This window comes from Nicotiana tomentosiformis, chromosome 9 (genome assembly GCF_000390325.3).
Source record: "Nicotiana tomentosiformis chromosome 9, ASM39032v3, whole genome shotgun sequence".
NCBI lineage: Eukaryota > Viridiplantae > Streptophyta > Magnoliopsida > Solanales > Solanaceae > Nicotiana > Nicotiana tomentosiformis.
In genome coordinates, this window is record NC_090820.1 from 98,625,489 (window position 1) to 98,647,610 (window position 22,122).

The window sequence follows — 22,122 nt, forward strand, 5'->3', positions numbered from 1 at the left end:
CACGTATTGAATTGTTAAAAATACTGAATGTGGACAAAAGTTTAGGGATCTTTACCCAAATAGCTGTTCATATTTATTGTTTACTTTTTCTAGTAATATACATAGTTTATACATTGATTATGCATATATTATACATCCACCGGCTATTTTTAATTTAAGCGGTTAGGTGAACAACTATTTGGTTTAATTCTTCAAATTTTTCTGGTTTCTCTCTAGCATGAAGACAAAACAACGGTTATGTAGCAATATTACCTATCAAGATGGATGCTCAAATGATCTTCCTTTGAATGGTTTTGGTGCAATAATTAGTTCAGAAACGAATTCAATATCATTATATCAATATGCTATCACTTTCACTGACTAGTACTCATGTCCTTCTCATCACCTAGCAAATTTAACTCCATATACCTAACAAAAATTTAATAAAATATTAATTGTACCTACATGACGTATGCAACAATTTCTATATGACCTATGCAACAATGGGTGGCGGAGCCACATGTATTCACAATTTCTATATGACCTATGCAACAATGGGTGGCGGAGCCACATGTATTCAAAAGGGGTGTCAACTGACCCTCTTCGTCGAAAAATTACAATGTGTAACTGGATAATATTTTTTTTGCTAATGTATACTATATATTGACACTCATTTGATTCCTCGTGCGTTTACCTATTTATATTTTGACCCCCTTAATAAAAATTCCACTAAACGCAATGGGTCAATTTCTAAAATCATGGAGCAGCTCTTGATGCTATAATTGGGGACAGTCGAATTCATGACATAAATTATTAAGATGTACGTAGTGAAGCAGCCAACTACACGATACTGTGTGAAAATTGAAGACAGGATATACAAAGTTATTACTACCATATTTAAAAGGATGGTTGTGTTAACTGTTAAGCAGCAGCAAATTAAATTTGAGGAAGAAGTGATCTGACAAGAATATCAGAGTTGTCGGACAAAATTTATGAGTCAAACCTCTCGAGACCCTTCGCGTAATCCGTAAAGTTACTGCTGCGTACAATAGATTACCTTGTGGTCCGACCTTTTCCCGGACCCCACGCATAGCGGAAGTTTAGTGCACCATGCTGCCCTTTAGTCAAACCTCTCTATAACAGTCTCATTTGTTCCGATATTTTTGGCTAGTATAGTGAAATGTTATTATAGAAAATATATATTATAACATAACATACAAATCAGTTCCAAGAAAAATTTGACTTTTATAGTGAATGAATATTATATAAAGATAATGTTACAGAAATGTATAAGAGTACATTTTAATTATACAGTTGTGGATATTTTTTTTTAGTCTATTTAAAAAAGAATAATATTTTTTTAAAATAATTTAATTTAAAACCTTCTATATCAATCATATATGTGTCAGGTGGGGCGCGTCTTTTGCATTGAATCGGTGCTTGCCACGTGGATTTTTTAAAGCTCAGACGGAGGAACTAATGGAACGAAGAGTAAATTAACTTATTTTGGACAGGGGCAAATATGACCCTTATTCATTACTAATATTTGCATTTCTTTTGTTTCTTGATCTCCTCCATTTCTGAGGTTTTTATTAAATAATGTAAAGGGTATAACTGTTATTGTACGTTGAAACTGTTAGAGAGCCGCTAATTACCGTTTGAGAGTTAGTTAAGCTTATTGGTAGGAGTTAGTTAAGAAGCCTAAATACATTGTTAATGAAACGTATATAAAGGCAACATTGAACTGTATTTTCAAAACACTTTATTTAGTAATGAAATAATCTGTTTCATTGGCTTATCTCTGTTCTCTCGAACGACTGCCTCATCTCCTTCTTCTTCCCTTCTCTTCTCTCTTCATCTTTCTGAATCTAATCACTACTATGTGGATTACATCAGTTTTGTGTCCACTATTACTTTAGTAATTGACTCATCAGAAGAAGAAGAAGAAGAAATGAGGGGTTGTTAGGTCTTCTTCAGCTTTTTCAAATTCTTTGAACTGTTAGATTTTACAGTACTGTTAAAAGGTGTTGGTCAATTTACTTTCTAGATTTAAATAATAAATATGAGAAGTTCAATTTTCTCAAGATCTTTAATCTTCTGTGAGGAAACAACTACTTATGAGTACGCAATATATGCACCTAACTATCCAGGAATATTTTATTTTTTGTTTAGCCTAAAGAAGCAGCTCATACTCCGAAATAGAGACAGATCAAGCATATAAATAATGTGGAATAGTATATACCTACGGCCTCAGACTTAAAACTCATGTGTCGGACTTATAATATATATATACACACACACACTAGCTTCTACTAACGTTACGATTAAAAATTGTACATAATGGTTTAGGCAATTATTTTATGAAGGAACATGAAATTTAGGTAATGAGAGAATTATATAATACAACAGTTATTTAAATGCCGAAAAATATCATTACATTAGAATAAACGTGAATTCAAAATGATTGGACATCGTTATGTGAACCAGCAACAATGAACAATTTAGTTATGTATGTTAGATAATATTATTATATACTTATAGTTATCTTGCCTAAGTCTACGATGTTCTCTTTATATATATATATTCCATTTTGACACTTTGCTTGCTCCGTTATGAGCAGAATTTTTATTGTAAAAATTGATATTACTCTTTAAACTGTTAAAGTGCAGTATATAATTGTCCATACGAGAAAATATGTTGCGATAGATACACTTCAACATTTGAAATTGTTTGCCCTTGTACTTTATTTGTTGTCATTGCAAAATGCAAGCGTACTGAAAATTATTTTTCGATAAATTTAAAAGGATATCCTTCATTATCTGGAGGTGGAAATTGAATTCTAGAGACGAACGAATGCTTGAAAGTACATTGACCATTACGATTTTTGCATATATAACATTGTTGTCAAAACCTCTACATATTATTCTTATACTATTACATAAGTTATTTGACGAATCTAAGTTTCTTAGCAATATGATGAATGCATTTTGCTTCAAAATCAGCTTGTACGATGTGGAAGTATATTTTTGAATTAATAGGAATATCTTCAATTCTCCACTTAAAAGTAGCAATCAATATATAAAAAAAAGCTTATGCACCACGAAGCCACAAAATAAACCAAAACCATGTAAAACAAATTAAAGGAATTTAATTGTCAAACGGAATTTAAAACTTACTAAAGCATGTGTTTTGACTGTTGGCTTTCAGAGACTTATGAACTATAGTTGAGTGGAAGAAAAAGAAGGTATATGGTAAAATTTATACAAACTAAAATCTGCAATAGTTCCTAATTGAATGGGAACTCTTTAAGCGTTTAGAGAGTTAGAACCTAACCCATTATAAATTTAACATAGTGGCGGCGAAAGAATTTTTGTGTCTATTATATTCATACATGAAACTAACACATAAAGAAATAATGAACTTGACAACGAATTTGTGAGGTGGAATGTTATTTGGTGTTTAAGTATTTAAATATTATTTTTAGTAGTAGTTGGTATAGTTGATGTTCCGTCAAAAATGTATATATTTAATCATTATTGTCTCACATTATAGTACTTTTAATCATCTTTTGAGTATTAATTATATTACTTTATGCTTAATATTATATTTTATCTGTGTAAGAATAAAACGGTATAAAGATGAAGAGATTTGAAGTAAAATTGAATAAAATATAAAAGAAAAAAAGAAAATTAATTCAATAAAAAAAGGGGGACACTTTTTGGGTTTTGTCCGCCCAAGTGCAAGACAGAGAAATGCAATTCAAAGCAAACAACTAAAGAAGACAAAAGAAAAGCGTACCTGGTATCGCAAGAATTGAAACACGGAACGTGAGGCTAGCGTGAGGTGCTGGACAGGACGTTGGGTGACATGATTTTTCCAACTTCGATCGGAACAAGGTTATTTTAGTCTTACACGGTCTCAATTTGTATAAAAGGAGTTCTAAACCTAATTTGGGGGGAGGGGGGGGAGGGGAGGATCTAACATATATACTTTGAAGGAGAATTCATGTGGAAAATAAACTGCAACAAAAATAATATAAAGAAAAAAGAGATTTTATTGATAAATATTTGTGAGTACAATTCTATGTATCCCTTGATTCTCCTCTCTAAAATTCTTCGTGATTCGAGGGCTTGAGAAACATCTTTCTCGAATGTAGGACAATGTAGACCTCCTTGTGATGTATTTAATTGCCAAGAATGTCGAGTAGCACTTTGTTTTTACGGGTTGATCTCCGGGAAGAACTCCGTTGATCACTTGCACTTGATGATTGATCTCTCTGTTTGTAGATTCCTTCACCAATTGCGGAATGTTCTTCTCCAACTCTGCCTGTCCCATGAGAGTTATGTAACCCCTCTATTTATAGTTATAGAGGATGGACAGTCCAGCTACATATGAACTCTCTTGCTTAATTTTGATTGGCCCATGTTATTTTAGCCACTTGGCGACCTGTGGTTGGTTCTTGCTTTTTGACTTGGATTGTCATATCATTTAACATGTAGCGTCATCTTTTTGGCTTGCAGTTTGACTGGATATGCCATGTCACTTGACACATGGCATGAGTATGGGCCTTAAAATGAAATGGGTCTTGGGCTTGAAAATAATAAAATGAACTAATTTAATTTATAAAATTCAAATTAATTATTTATCCCAATTGAATTTAATCCAAATTTTGTATGGATCAGACCCAATAAATTTTATATATTTACAGATACCCCCACTTCAAGGTTTGTCCTAACGTGGTTTACCGAGACTTGAAGACGAGGCTTGAAGTACCGGTAAGACAATTATTATTTTTTAACAAAAGCCTCTTTTGCGCACATATCTCCTTCGAAGTGAAGCACGGAAATATCAAAACTGAAATTTCTTCCATGTAAAATATTCCAAAATAATCACTTGGGTAAACCTGCTTAATTAAGGAATGAGCTGTTTTAATATTTTCCTTCTCCGGTTAGAAGATCAATTCACGATATTCTTAACTTCTTAAGGACAATAGATCAAAGTAATTCCATCTTTGACTTGAATTATTATTTTAATCCAATTCTTTTTGGAAAGAATGACTAAGTCCAAACATTAAGCAAAGCCACATAACTCACCTACCTTAATTCGTATTTGGACATTAATTACAATCTACACATAACGAGTTTTCAATTTGTGTCTCACTAGCACACAAAATCTTCTTTCTTCAACTTCAGTCCAACTTGTTTACGGGATAATTAACTTCAATCCGATAACTCTCTTCTTTTTTCGTTTAAAAAGCGAACTCTTCGTGCGATCCCTATAAAAAGAGGACCAAGCCAACTAGTTTTCCATCACAACTGAATATCAAGTTCCTCTGTCTAACTGGGCAAAACACCAAAACTGATACTAGAGCTTCTTCCATCTTCAATTGCTTTCACGAACTGCTTGCACTCGCCCTTTCTTTCATTCTTTTTTTTTTTAATTCTTATCTCCTTAATTTTTTGTTAAATCATAACTTGCTCTCTCTCCCTTTTTTTTATGCAGCAGATCATTCAATCTAAACAGGTGGAAAAGAGAACCAGAAGGAACCAAGCGTGCGCCATGCAATAATTTGGGGATGAAGTTATGCTTCTTGTATTGCTTCTTTCTTCAGAATTAATCCATATTGAAGGAATCCACCAGCATGAGAAGCCAAATTTGCAAACTTTGAGCAATGGAGATCGCTGTTCAAGACCAAAATTTTGCCGCAAGTTAAAGCTTCGTGTTATGGGCACCGATACCTGCCATGCTGAACTAGACTGATGTGCTGCTTCCGATGTCTTTTTATGTCAAACTGAAGTGCCATGCTGCTGAATTGTCGTGCTATTGGCACCGTATCCACAGAAACTTCGTGTTGTTGGCATCGAGGATTTCCAAAATATTTTTCTTTTGCAGGCTTTTGCGAGAGTACCAACGGTCTTTGATATCCCTAAGGAGATGCGTATATGATTTGCAGCAAAACACATGTCTCTTTGTTGCGGCCTGGCGAGAGAGACACATGAAGTGTCTTTTCAACCTCGGCGACGAAATCCCTACTATTGGAGGCTCGGTGAGACCATATTTTATCATTGGCGACCATAACATATACCACATCGCGTCGTTGCAAGCTGGCGAGGAAGGCAACTGGAGTAGGCCTTTCCAACTTCGGCAAGCAAGCACCTGGCACGCCTCTGCTGCTTTGACCTTATGACATTTCATTCTCTCATTGGAAAACTCGTATCCCGACCTAGGAGTGTCCAAACTGCAATCCGCTTGGTTCTACAGAATCAAAACTTGCACCACAGCGACATACCAAAATTTAGGACCAAATTCCATCAGGACAAGCTGGAATGAACTTTCACTACTAGAAATTCGCTAAAAACCGACCAAAGTTGGTCGGTTATGGCCAATTACCGACCAAAACGCGACCACTAGGGTGTGGACGGTATTTTGATGGTCGGAATGGCTTACCGACCAAAGTTGGTTGGAAATTACCGACCAACTTTGGTCGGTAGTTTAAAACGACCATCTGACAAGTTTAAGTACTTACCGACCAACTTTGGTCGGAAACATATTTTATTAATTTAATTTTACCGACCAAAGTTGGTCGGTTTAACTAAATTATATTTTTTTATTAATTATTAAAATTTAAAAAAATCAAACAACTTTGGTCGGTAATTGAAATTATATATATTTTTAAAATAATTAAAATTAAACATTACCGATCAACTATGGTCGGTAATCTCAACAGTGCACGCAAAACACCGACCAAAGTTGGTTAGTAATGTTGAATTCTGGGAATTCAATGTTCATTAACCGACCAACTTTGGTCGGTATTTTGGAATAATTTATTTTTTTAATTAAAAATCGACCAACTTTGGTTGGTTTTTCTGGGTTTAATTTTGGCATAAAATGCCTGTTTTGGCAGCTACACCACCTGCCAGCATACCAATACACCTAATAACAATAACAACAATAACACAACAACAACAACAACACAACAACAACAACCAAAACATTCAATATATACTTTAAAACTAACAAATTAAAGTTCAATTGAACATAAAAATTCAAAACCAAGTTAAAACTAATTACAACTAGTTCAAAACTGGTTCTATTTGTCTAGTTCAAAGTATATAAAAGTCAAGGGGTATTTTCTACAACATCATCATCACTGTCTGATGAACTTTCATTTACAAGACGATATAGAGAACGGTCTTGTGGAGGACGGGAAGCACGATCACGGGGAAGACGGGAGGAACGATCACGAGCAGGACGGGAGGAACGATCACGTGGAGGTCGACCCTCTGGAGATGACTCACGAGATCGGGGCAACGGAAAAGCTCCACTAGATAGGAGAGTTCTGATATGAGTTTGCATGCCAAGGAATTGAGCATCTCTAAGCCTTTATCTTTCCTTGGCCGCTTCTAGCTCGGATGTGAGCTTTGTCACTGTCTCCGACATAGCAGAGAGCCTCTCCCTATTAAGTTGCTCGCCTTGCGAGGAAGTCCCTATTCCTCGCATTCCACACTTATAGCGATGGAAGTTTTTAGTAGGAAGCCAGTATACCTTCCCCATTTTGGACTGCCAACAAACTCCAACCATATTGTTTCAGCATCCTCGTCCGAAGGTTGGGTTGGCTCACCCGATTTACCAGCTGGATGACTACGGATGAATTCCTCCACGTTACTTTGGTAGCGATCCAATATTATTTTAAATTAAATCAGTATTTCAAATTTTTTATAAAAGTAAATTATAATACTTAAAGAAAATTGAAAGCTTACATATGCAGTCGAGGCCCGGTCCTTGACCCACCTATCTTGATCCCCCTCTTTCTTCTTCTTCTTCACAATATGTGTCTCCTTAAATAGCTCATCATGACACATTGGACGCCCATACTTCTTTTCCTGAAAATAAATTAATTTAGTTAATAAACAGAATAGATATACTTAGAAAAGTAAAATAATTTAAGCAATTACGTACCAATCTTCTTTTTATTGTCCCTAGGTTGATCGAACCTTCAGTGTGCAAGGAGCCTCCCTTCTCGGATGCGCGAGCTTTCTTTCCTTTTTCGCTCCTCTCTAAGAACTCTGCGGTAAGCCATTGCCTTGGCAAATCATTCCACAAATTCTCAAGTAACCAGTGAGGCCTCTTGTTCTTCTTTCTAGCATCCGAGAAAGCATCCGCCAATCTCTTGCGAGCTTTATGATGAAAATTTGCAGCCACTTCCGTGCTATAGCGGTCTTCCCATACACACTTGCTCTATATTTCAAAAGTTAAATATTAGATGGAAACATCATAAATATAAATTATTAAACTGTTTAAAAGAATATTTATACCTTAAATTGATTGAAAATTTGCTCAATAATACCTAAACCCTAATCCTCAATAAAATGCAATGTTCAAATAATTGAAACACTAATCAATTGAAACTAATTCATAACTAATTAACAAAACCTAGAAATAATAAATAAATGAATTGTAATTCAAACCTAGAATTTTTAGGAGATGGAGAAGGAGAGGGGCGGCAGTGGCAGCGGCAGCGGCAGCGGCGACGGCGACGGCGACGACGAGGGCTGGGCGGTGGCGACGCGGGGTGGGAAATGAAATTTATGTGAGGGAAATAGAGAAGGAGAGGGGAAGGTTTTGAGTGAAGGAAATAGAGAAGGAGAGGGGAAAATAAGAGAGAAATGGGGGTTCCCCCGTTTTTCAATTATGATTTCAGAATTACCGACCAAATTTCGTCGGTACATTAAGTGTTGACCGTTTGACCAAAAACCGACCAAATGGTCGGTTTTTAAATTTTAAAAAAAAATCTTTTTTTTGTGTTTTTTAAAAAATATATATATTATAAACTATAAAAAATATATTATAAACTACAAGCATTTATTTTATTTAACTATGCAATTATTATAAATAATTATAAACTATAAGCATAATCTTTATAAATAATTATATTAACTATTTAATTTTAATAAATTATAATAGCATCTATCTAAGTAATCTTTTATGTTATAATTAAGTATGTGAGTAATTTCTCACACACACACATACACTATATTGTAATTGATGCTAATAACTTTTTTTTTCATTCGTTCATCACTAATAATGCATGACATAGATTAATCGATATATAGGTCGAGACGTTTTGATGAATCATCGATTAATATTCATCGATACATCTAAGTAAGTTATAAGTCGATGAATCAATTTACAAATAGATATATTTGATGATAAAGTATATATACTAATTAGTATCTTCCCAAGTCTATCCCTAAAAGAACCCGACCCTGTGGTCCTAGCGCTTCGTGTTCTTATATATATATATATATATACACACACACACACATACACAAACACACTTCACTGTAATACTTTAACTATATATAGCTTGTTATAGTATATGTTAGTGTGTATATATATAGCTTGCTAAAGTTTGACCATGTTTGACCTATTAATTTAACTCGTTTACTTAATACTAATAGCTTCTTTCGTTTATTTAATTTGTGATCCATATATATATATATATATATATATATATATATATATATATATATATATATATATATGTCAAAGATATTTAGTATTAATTCTTTTATTTTTCATTCATTCATCACTAATAATGCATGGCATAGCTAGATTAATCGATATAGGTCGAGACGTTCTGTTTTTACTATTAGTCGATATAGATCAAACATTTTGTTTTTAATATTCATCGATGCATCTAAGTAAGTTATAAGTCGATGAATCAATTTATAAATAGCATGTTATATATAGTATATGTTAGTGTATTCATTATTTGTATTACAAAAGTGTTAACGAATTATATTTATATTATTTAGATAGTAAATATAAAAGTAATTCGAAAGTTTGACCAATGTTGACGTAATAACTGACCAACTTTGGTCGGTTATTTTGCAGAAATTACTGACCAAAGTTGGTCGGTAAATGCTTCCCCTACATTAACCTACCAACGTTGATCGGTAATTTTAAATATAAATTCTTAAATATTATAAAATATTTTAAATAATAAAATAATTATTAAAATTTAAAAAATTGGATCCAGATTACCGACCAACGTTGGTCGGTAATCCAAAATTTTCTTGTCTGACCAGCTGGGTCAATTCGTTGACCAATTTACCGACCAACGTTGGTCGGTATTTAGTTTAAAAAAAATATAATTTTTTTCCCAGTTTCCGTTCAAGCTGGACGGTTTTTGGTCGTTTTTTTTGACCGACCAACGTTGGTCGAAAATATTTGGTCAGTTTTTAGCAGATTTTTAGTAGTGTTTCGAAGGCGATGCACAAGTCTGTCATTTCGAATTTATAGCACTACATGCTGTCATTGGAAAGTACATATCTCAAACTATGAATGCTCAAATTGTGAGCCGTCTGCGCCCTCAGAAAGACAAGTTCGAGACCTATAACACTTGAAAATATCGTGGGAGAACTCCTTTTAGATTGTTCGCAACATTATTTTGAAGTTTCTCCTGATGTCTGCCTTGCTGCATTTCAGCTTTATGCACTTTCATTGAGAAATTCATATCTCGAGCTTCGGGTGTCGGAATCACGGGCTATCTGTACTGTTGGAAAAAAAACTCCGAAACTCACAATATCTATAAATACCACGGCAAAAATCCTTTCATAACTTCCGCCATAATATTTTAAAGTTGCAACAGACATCTGCCATACTTGATTTCCAGATTTGCGCACCCTAGATAAAGAAAATCATATCTTGGACTAGAAATCTCCAAATTGCAATCCGTTTGCCCTGTTAGAAAGTAAACTCATAGATCTGCATCTCATATGAATTTCATGACAGAACCCCTTTTGAGTTAGAAACAGAAAATTCTCAAAATACGACCTAGCTGCAGTAAACTTTCAGATTCGTGTAGCTCCGGCAAAACAAAAAATATTGTATCTTGAGTTAGAAGCCTCCAAATTGCAAAAGGTTTGTGTTGTTGGAAATTAGACATAAAATATACAATATATAAAATGTCTGGAGCAGAACGTCTTCTAGATGGACCACATTAGTTTTCCAAAATTAATCCCGTCGTCCGTTGAGCTCGCTTTCCAACTCTATGCTCTCTTAGTTGTCCTACAAATATTTTTTTTCTTATTGAAATTGACTCTACAGTCTTGCATGTAGTAAATTTAGCTATCATTCTTCACAAATCTTATCACTTCATTTATTTCTTTTGCAGACTTGCAAAGAAGTTCAAAGGGGTCCAGATATCAGTCTGAGATGTCATTCAAGATTCGGAGCCACCCCTTCACCAACTGTTGCACTTGATTTGTTGACAGTCTTGAAGTTCATCAGTGGCGTCTCCCATGGTGATTGAAAGTTTTTCAAGAGAGATGACTTCTCATATACGGGACCTTCAACCAACACTTGCGCAAGAGAAGCAAACTATCATGCTCGAGGCCTAACAATAAGATACATGGTCAAGAGATCATCACAACAACTGAATGCGATACACGTACATTGAGGATAGTGTATTAAAATGTGGAGATGTCATATGGACTTGGAAGAAGCATTCAGATGAGTCGGCAATAAAGCCTAGTTTATGATTATTTTCATGACTTAGGCTTTTGTATAGGAAAATGACTAATCCCTTTCGTCTCTACACTTTTAGATGTATCAATTTTGTAACATTGAAGCAATAAAATATCTTTTATACTTCAACGCTAATTGTCTTTTTTTCCTCCTTTATATATGCCTCCACATTTGGATGAGTTAGTGTGATGATCCCATAAGCCAAACCCTTTTTTTTAAACTCATGCGACTGAACTTAGAATAAAAGTCTAAGCTGCCTATGTACCTCGGTGAAGAGGATCAAGTCATAACGTAGTTCAGAGTGATGAGTTTTTTTTTAATGTCTTAATTTTTACCTAGATCGCCTCTCGCGAGGTTTTTAACCTAGCAGACTCTTTTTATTTTTTTGGCCGTACACAATTTAGACTCATGTGGGCCAGAAGTGTAGCAACGTGCAGTTTAGGCTCATGCATCAAGGAGCGTCATGACTTACAGTTTAGGCTCGTACGTTGAGGAGTGTCATGACTTGCAGTTTAGGCTCGTACGTCGAGGAGAGTAGCTGACTTTCATGGGAAGTACTGCTTCAGAAATTTGCCATTGATTGGACCAACTCTGAGACCATCCTTATCAACAATTTTGTATGTGCCACTTGAATAGGCTTCCTTCATAACATATGGCCCATCCCATTTTGAGGTAAACTTGTCACCTATGCATTTGTTGAGGATTATGGGTCGTCGAACAGCTAGGACCAAGTCTCCCACTTGGAATGATCGTGGCCGCACTTTCTTGTTGAAGGCTCTAGCTAGTCGATCTTGATAGCACTCCAATTTTTGTTGCACTTCCAATCTTTTCTCATCCAATGCCTCTAACTCTGCTAGGCGAAGTTGAGCATTCTCTTCGGACGTGAGTCCTTCTTGGATTGCGATCCACAATGATGGAATTTGTTTCTCCAATGGAAGGACTGCTTCTACGCCATACACCAAAGAGTAAGGAGTTACTTGTGTAGCAGTTCTGAAGGTTGTTCGGTATGTCCACAAAGCTTTACCAATTTTCTCATGCCAGTCTCTCTTGTTCTTTGCAATAACTTTCTTCAAAAGGTTACCAAGCGTCTTGTTAAAAGCTTCAGCAAGGCCATTGATGGGTGCATTATACATTGAAGACTTATGTTGCTTGAAACCAAATTTCTCGCATAGACTCCTCACGCGCTTATTATCAAATGGCATTCCATTATCCGTGATTATGTACCTTGGTATGCCGTACCTAAAAATTATGTTCGACTTGATAAAATCGGCAACAATTTCCTTTTTTACTTCCTTGAGTAGAATAGTTTCAGCCCATCTAGAGAAGTAGTCTGTGGCAGCCAATATGTACATCTGTCCCTTTGATGACTTTGGAAGCGGTCCAACAACGTCAAGTCCCTATGCATCAAAAGGCCATGAAGCTACAGTTGGATGAAGAGGTTTCAGAAGTTGGTGGATATAGTTGGCATGAAATTGACACACTTGACATATTTTGGCATATTCCATGCAATCCTTCACCATTGTCGGCCAGTAGTAGCCCATCCTCTTGATGTGAAAATGGAGCTTAGGACCAGATTGGTGTGCTCTACATGAGCCAGAATATGCTTCCTCCATCTCTTGGTGGGCTTCTTCTTTGTCAAGACATCGCAAGAATAGTCCTTCAAAAGAGCAGAGAAATAATGTCCTCTTATAGAGGATAAATTGTGGTGCCCTTCGCTTGATGTCTGTTCTTTGTCGCGGATCTTCAGGTAACTTTCCATGTTCAAGGTACTCTATCACTAGTTGCCTCCAATCGTCTTCTTCAATCACTCGAACAGATGTATGATGACTTTTGTTGATTTGAAGATCAAGAAGTCTAGGAATAACCATCGATGACACACATATACCTTTGTTGACTCATTCTCTACCGGTGCCATTGTCGTGGCCAAGTTAGCCAAAGCATCAGCCTTGCGATTTTCTTCTCTTGGGACATGGTTTAAGAGCACTTGGTCGAATATTTCAAGTAAATCAGAAGCATATTGATGGTATGACAAGAGATATTCCTTCTTTACCTCGTAAATCCCCAACAGTTGGTTGATGATCAACTTAGAGTCACCGTAGATCACCAACTATAGAATCTTCATGTCTAATGTCATTTCGAGACCGATGATCAAAGCTTGGTACTCCGCGACATTGTTAGAGCATGTTTCACCTAAAAAAAGGAGAATGGCAAGACTTGTCTTTCTGGAGAGATCAACACAATAACTTCCCCTGCTCCATTACGATGTGCCTCAAAGAACATTGTCCATGGTGGCAATTCTTCAATGAACAAAACGTCTTCATCCGGAAACTCATCAGAAAGCTCCCATTCCGCTGGAAGAGGGTGATCAGCTAGAAAATTGGCTAGCTTGTCCTTTCACAGCCTTTTGAGGTGTGTATGTGATCTCATATTGGTTAAACAATATGGACCATCTTGCTAGGCATCCAGAAAGAACATGTCGATTCATCACGCACTTCAGGGGATCTGCTCGAGAGATGATGTCACGACCCGAAATCCGCCTATTCATGATGGCACCTAACCCAACCTGTCAGGTAAGCCAATTAACCACTAACTAGTTCTAATAACAATTAATAAAGCAATTAAGTAAAGAAATATCTGAATCTGATACATTCCCCAATGACTGGTATTACAAATCCTGAGCTTCTACGAATAGAGTTTACAAAGCTGAAATGAAGTAAATACATCATCTGTTTGAAGAGTACATAAACAAAATTTTATAGATCTAAGGCTACCATGAACAAGAGAAAGATACAACCGAAATGCAGGTACATCTTCAATTTCGGCTCCCGTCGATCACGGCAACGGCAACAGTCAATATCTGCATGCAAGGTGCAGAAGTGTAGCATAGTACAACTGACCCCATCTACTCAATAAGTAACAAACCTAACCTTAGGTTAAAAGTAGTGACGAGCTAGAACAAGGTCGGGTCCAATACCAATATCCCACAACAATTCATAACAGCATAGTATAAGTAATAAAAGGAGTATCTTAGAAATAAAATGCTCAGCTCGCTCACCGTTCCAAAAACGTAGGCATGCTTTTCAAGTATTTCAGTGAAAACTCAAATATTTTATAGATATTTGCCAAAAATATGAGTAAGTTTAAAAACAATGATTTTTCCAAAAATCCTTTTAGTAATAATTAAGATGTTTCATTTCCCTTACAGATAGCTAGTGTAAAACCAATGCATCACTATGCTCATATGTCAACATGTGTAAGAAGTCATGAATGACGTGATACCGTACAACATGAGAAAAATACATCTCTATGCCTGTATGTCATGTGTGCATGTCAATGCAATGTATCTCAGAGATGAACTCATGTACTCACACTCTCAGAGTACTCAATCTCACTTCCTCACACATTCCACTCATCATGCTCAATCACTCGGTATTGTATATGGCCAATCCGGCCCAGGGAAGATCCATTCCGGAATATACACATCAATTGATCACCAGTCACTCAGTACCAAGTAGGGCCAATCCAGCCCATGGAGAAGATCCATCTCCAGGTATATAATGCTTCAGACAAGATCCATGTCCAAGGAAGATCCATCCCTCAATAATAACAATAACGCTCATTGGAGTGTGTGTGCAGACTCCGGAGGGGGTCCTTCAGCCCAAGCACTATAAACCGCACAGATAACTTACGTGTTGCACGGACAACTCACGTGCTATAGTATCAATATATTGATCCGCACGGACAACTCACGTGCCATAATATCAATATCCTCACAATCAGGGCCTCGACCTCACTCAGTCATCAAACTCTCCAGTATCTCTCTCGCTGGCTCACAATGTCATGAAACTGGCCCAAAAATGATGATATGATGTATCAATAAATAGCAACAGAGATTGAGATATGATGTACATATGAATGCGTATGACTGAGTATGTAATGCAATGAAAGCAGATAACTCAACAACAGATATGACCTCAGTAGGTCCCATAAGATAAGCATGTAGCCTAGGCATGGCTTCTAAAGCGAATCATAGCTCGATAACTTTAGTACGTAGAGATTTCATGATTACAGATAAGTTCAGGTAACTACACAGTACCACAGAAATAACGGAATCACAATTCACACGGTGCACGCCCACACACCCGTCACCTAGCATGTGCGTCATCTCAACACCAAACACATAACACGTATAGTCAGGGTTCATACCCTCAGCTCTAAGATTAGAGGAGTTACTTACCTCGAACAAGACAAATCCAAATACCGAGCAAGCCAGACGATGCTCCAAAAATTCCATCCCGTGATTTTCGACCTCCGAATGGCTCGAAACTAACGAAAAACAACTAAAGTACATCAAATAATGCTAAAGGAACAAATCCCGATCGAAAAAGATCAAATCTTGAATCAAAAGCTCAAAACTGGCCAAAAGCCCAATTTGGGCCCGCACCTCAGAACCTGACAAAATTTACAAAATCCAACAACCCATTCAATTACGAGTCCAACCATACTAGTTTCACTCTAATCCAACTCCAAATCGATGTTCAAAACTCAAAAATTCACATTATGGAACTTTAGACTAAAACCCCCAATTTCTCTTTAAGATTCATCAAGCAATGCCAAAAATGAAGATAGATTCATGAAATACGATCAAAACCAAGTGTAGAATACATACCCCAATCCTTGTGATGAAGATTGCTCCAAAAATTGCCTCAATCCGAGTCTCACATCTCAAAATATGATAAAAGAACCAAAGCCTCGATTTATAGCATTCTGCCCCAGCATTCACGCACCTGCGGCACATTAGCCGCTTCTGCGGCGTCGCTTTTGCGACCAAAAACACGCTTCTGTGAAGAAGCACTGGAGGTTTGCCTTCGCACCTACGGTAGAAACTCCGCTACTGCGCACACACATGTGCGATTCCAAATTGCGCTCCTGCGCTGACGTTCGCTTCTGCACCCTTTCACACCTCATCTGCGCCTTCGCAGATGCGAATGAACATCCGCTTATGTGGAATCCTTCTACCAGCAACACCTCCGCTCCTGTGACTCCTTTTGTCGCTTCTGCGACCATCGCACCTGCGCAAACCAACCGTAGGTGCGGTGACACTAGAACCAGCAGCAACCAGCAATGAAAACATGAAGAAAATGATGTGAAGTAAATCTGAAACACGCCCGAGCCCCTTGGGACCCCGACCAAGTATACCAACAAGTCCCATAACATAGCACGGACCTACTCGAGGCCTCAAAACACACATAACAACATCAAAATGACGAATCACACCTCAAATCGAAATCTATGAACTTTGAACTTTTCAACTTCAATAATTCGTGCCGAAACATAGCAAATCAACCCGAAATGAACCCAAATTTTTTACACATGTCCCAAATGACAAAACGAAGCTATTCCAATTCCCGGAATTACAATCCAAATCTGATATCAAAAAGTCCACTCCCGGTCAAACTTTCCAAAAATTCAACTTCCGTCATTTCAAGCCAAATTCCACTACGGACCTCCAAATCACAATCCGAATGCGCTCCTAAATCCAAAATCACCCAACTGACCTACCGGAACCATCAAAACTCCGTTCCGGGATGAAATTCACAAAAAGTCAAACTTGATCAACTATCCCAATTTAAATCTTCAACAATGAAATCCATTCTTCCAATTCGATTCTGAATAACTTAAAAATCAAAACCGACGATTCACATAAGTCATAATACATCATACGGATCTACTCATGCCCGTAAACTACCGAGCGAAGTGCAAATGCTCAAAACGACCGGTTGGATCGTTACATTCTCCCCCACTTAAACATACGTTCGTCCTCGAACGTGTCTAGAGTTGTGCTCAAAGTCATCAAACTGCCGTGTAACCTTACCATGCACATACCCAGGGGTAATCCCACGTCACCCTATCCCATACAGGTCCGATAACACAACATAACTGAAATTTCTCAATTTAACCTAGCCCATAAGCCTTAGAATCCAATTTCTAACATCCGGAACTTTCTATAAGATCAGAATCTCGCAACCTACACCGTGTATAAGTCTGAACAAGTTGTACCAAGCCGCAACCATAACCCAAGATACAATTGCATAATATATCACATAACACAGATACTCGTAGCAATGATCTCTAATTACAGTAGCTGGTCAAAATAACCCAATGCCGGTAATAAACCTCATATCAAACAAGACTCCATTCTAAAACCTTCATACACTACCGATGATAAAAGAAACACACAGAAACTTGTAACCATTCATCAGATCCACCAGTCATAGAGCTCCCTCTCCTTTGACAAGAACTATAGCAAATTTCTAAGCCGACTTTCGATATTATCCTTCTAACCGTGCTGTAATCTATTCTGATAGTATCCATTCTAGGTCCAATGACCTCATCTCATCCGGCACGACCACTCTAGTGACATGACACACCCATACAATCTAAAGCCACAACCCAAGCAATCCGTGCACCAATAAGCAACATTCCAAATGTACTCAATCATGGAAAAATGACTCAGACGAGAGAACTGTCCCGCAAGCTCAACAAGTACCACCACAATGCAATGTTAAGAACCTATCACACACCGTAGAACCAAAACACACGAATCTAACACAAGGGATCATATCTCAACACAAATTCGCTGCAATGCGTGACCCCATCCAAACACTGATCCATATGAAATACCTCAGCCACCATGCTCAAAATCAATAATGACGCACAATCCGACATCAAGTACTCAAAGTGCATTACCATAACCATGGAGAAGCAGATGACACAATGCCACACAAACCCGAAAGAACATAACCCATACGCCATCAACCATGCAATACCCAATTACTCATCTCGCTCAAATTCCGCTATAAAGCCCAAATAGAACCGCACCAGGTGTACTTATAGCCAACGAATCACAACTCCTTTTAGCATAGAAGAGTAACGCATGGATCCTTTTAGAACACGAATAAGCTCAACAACAACTGAATGGCACATCCCTCAACAATAGCAATATAGAGCCAACCAATCCGGCTCGGTGTAGAATACACATCCTAATTGGGCCTACCAATGGACCCCCAAATCAACTCCGGGCACCCACAAATAGATAAATAATCATCCGAAAGCCCATAATGACTGAATCATAACACATACTATCATCTGGCTAGCTTCGTCCATGACTTCACAGTCCACAACAATGAAACAATCTACTCTTGAGAACTCTCAGTCTCCAAATTCATAGAACACGCGAATCACCATATCTGATCCCAACTCCACCGCCCGAATGTATATCACATCTCTCATACATGATCATCCCACGAGGAATACTTCTAAAATTCTTCCGTGCCACATAGCAAAATTTGAATATCAGTACTGGATCAACCAGGAGAGTGCCGCAGTACTAGTGAAATATCCATAAATCAAAACACATTTCCCCTTCTGAAATGTATACTCTCATCAAGACATACCGATTAGTAATATCATTTACCTGGTCATCTGAAACCATCCATGCTGCCTAAGGATTTTATGACCTTCCCTTCAAAACTGAATTGTGATCTCGCTCATGTAAATCTTAATCCCACACAACACACCGCATATACCATGCCATCATATGAAAAATACGAGAACTTCATAGTCCACTCCGAGTCACAAGCAACTACATACTCAATTAGCCAAGGACATTCCATTTGATTGCATCCAGGAGAAAATCACTATACACTACATGCTCCCCATGCCAGTATGAAATATACTCCTCGAACTGTGGTAGAAACCATTGAGAACCCTTCGAAGTCCATTTGCACATAACCAAGCTATCAGAACCGAATCTCTCTAACTCAACCCAGCCACGCAGGTTGCCAAAACCCAAGAGCATTACCACGAAACACCTGTAGAGACTAGACACATCATAAGTACCCAAAGAACCGATTATATCCATTACTGTGCTGATCCAACCTACTACTAAGTTGTCCTAACTCTCCGAGTTCTTTCCGAATTACCTTCAAATTGATAGTTCTCCTCTCCATAATACCACAATCCTCAACCAAAACTCGCCACACAAGAGACCCTAGTATAAAACCACAACGCCCTAAGGCCCATAAGCTGCTGACTTCCCTCTCACCCCAAATCACCTCAACCTAGACACCCACTCTAAGGAGACCTTATGTGAACGTAAAATTGTTTCCTTCACCTTTTTGATACTGAAATGCATAATCCATAATGATATAAAAATGCCACAAGTCTCTACACCGTCCAATGCAAATATCAAATCCTAGCCATATACTAATCCGAAATTCTCAATTGCTACATATAATTCTTGAATCCATTAGAACCATTCTCGAGAGTCATCCACTCTGCTCAAATCTCAATTAAACCAACCAAACGGACCGAACGACTTGTGCCCCATTAGCACACCAACACCCAAGGGAGTAACCCACACTCCTAAACAACCGAGCAAATTCCTACTCTATGTACACTACATCCTTCACGAATAACCATCCAATTATTTTATGATTCCCATATACCCATAGAGTGCAATACAACCTGTATCTAGAAATTCCTTTACCCGAGTCATTATCGATCTCGACCTCTGCAAGTCATAACTGATTCACCAGTATACCCCGAACCGAAACCAATACAACACATAACCGTGCAATCAACTCGTCGATAGCAGACTCCCCCACTTGGCTCAAAGCCATGGAATAAAACATCTGATTACTTACAATAACCATACCCCATTACTACCATAATAACACAGTGAGATTCTACTAAATCCTTCATCCGCTCATGCAACACAAACCATCTAGTACCTCAAATCATCTGCAAATCTCGCGTTCATCCTCGTGATGGTTAAGCCAACTTTCACAAGCGATCCAAACTCAAATTGCAACATATATCATTCACTGGTAAAAGAGAACTCTTTACAAAACATCATAGGGATCACACAACCCCAGGACACCTCGCAGGAGATAACCCACCTGTTTTGCCTCAAACTAACATCTCTATATACCCTTCCATAGTCACGACTACTACGCAATCACTTAATTTTCTCGATTCTAAAATCATCAACAAGACATGAGAATCTACTTCACTCCACAACTAAACAACATGAGAGATCCCTCAACACACCCATAGCTCGAGACCATACGCCAAATCAAAACAGAAATCAAACACCCCATAGTCATTGCTACATCTCAAGTAAACTTTTCTCGTCATATTCGAGCAATCTGAACACAACTCGCAGTCACATCATACTCACCACATAGTCATCCAATCACAAATTACACTAATAGGGACACCAACGGACCTATATGTCCCAAAAGCACGTGCTCACACAATCAAAATCTCCACGCTCAAGCTACCGTCAAAACCCGGTCTCAAGTCCTCTAGACTGGCCCATCATCAGCACGCCAAAACCATATCTCGCACCTCAACCATAGAATCATAAGCCGCCGGCGCACAGCCGATACCGAGCGCTCACATGCGCATATAAATGCGTGGAAAGAATTCAAAGAGTTACTCTTCAAGCTGAATCAATGTCACACGATAAGAAAAGAAAGATGGGAAGTATATCCTAAATGTCCTATAGCCTCTCGAAGATAGGTATGGACATCATCATACCGATCCGTAAGACTCTACTAGACACTTGCTCATGACGTGTAGAACCTATGAACCTAGAGCTCTGATACCAACTGTCACGACCCTAAATCCACCTAGTCATGATAGAACCTAACCTAATCCGTCAGGTAAGCCAATTAACCACTAACCAGTTCTATTAACAATTAATAAAGTAATTAAGTAAAGAAATATCTGACTCTGATACATTCCCCAAGGACTGGTAGTATAAATCATGAGCTTCTACGAATAGAATTTACAAAGCTGAAATGAAGTAAATACATCATCTGTTTGAAGAGTACATAAACAGAGCTTTATAGATCTAAGGCTACCATGAACAAGAGGCAGCTACAACCGAAACGTAGGTACATCTTCGATTCCGGCTCCCTTCGATCACGGCAACGTCAGCAGTCAATATCTGCACGCAAGGTGCAGAAGTGTAGTATGAGTTCACCCGACCCCATATACTCAAAAAGTAACAAAACTAACCTTAGATTGAAAGTAGTGACGAGCTAGAACAAGGTCGGGTCCAATACCAATATTCTACAACAATTCATAACAACATAGTATGAGTAATAAAAAGAGTATCTCAGAAATAAAATGCTCAGCTCGCTCACAGTTCCTGAAAAGTCGGCATGCTTTTCAAGTATTTCAGTAAAAACTCAAATCTTTTACCAAAATTTGCCAAAATATGAGTAAGTTTGAAAACAATGATTTTCCCAAAAATCCTTTCAGTAATAATTAAGATGTTTCATTTTCCTTCCAGATAGCCAGTGTAAAACTAATGCATCACTATTCCCATATGTCAACATGTGTGAGAAGTCATGAATGACGTGATACCGTACAATATGAGAAAAATACATCTATATGCATGTATGTCATGTGTGTATGTCAATGCAATGTATCTCAGAGATGAACTCGTGTACTCATACTCTCAGAGTACTCAATCTCACTTCCTCACACATTCCACTCATCATGCTCAATCACTCGGAAGATCCATCTCGGAATATA

At 37.6% G+C, this 22,122-nt stretch overlaps 1 long non-coding RNA gene across 1 annotated transcript; it reads right to left on the reverse strand.

Moving 5' to 3' along the window:
* Positions 1-6,994: 6,994 nt before the first annotated feature.
* On the reverse strand, positions 6,995-8,576 carry LOC138899609 (uncharacterized). Its single transcript, XR_011411346.1, has 4 exons — positions 8,448-8,576; positions 7,939-8,217; positions 7,740-7,862; positions 6,995-7,644 (listed from the first exon to the last, which is right to left on the reverse strand). It is a non-coding gene; the product is annotated as an uncharacterized lncRNA (long non-coding RNA).
* Between the last annotated feature and the right edge of the window lie 13,546 nt (positions 8,577-22,122).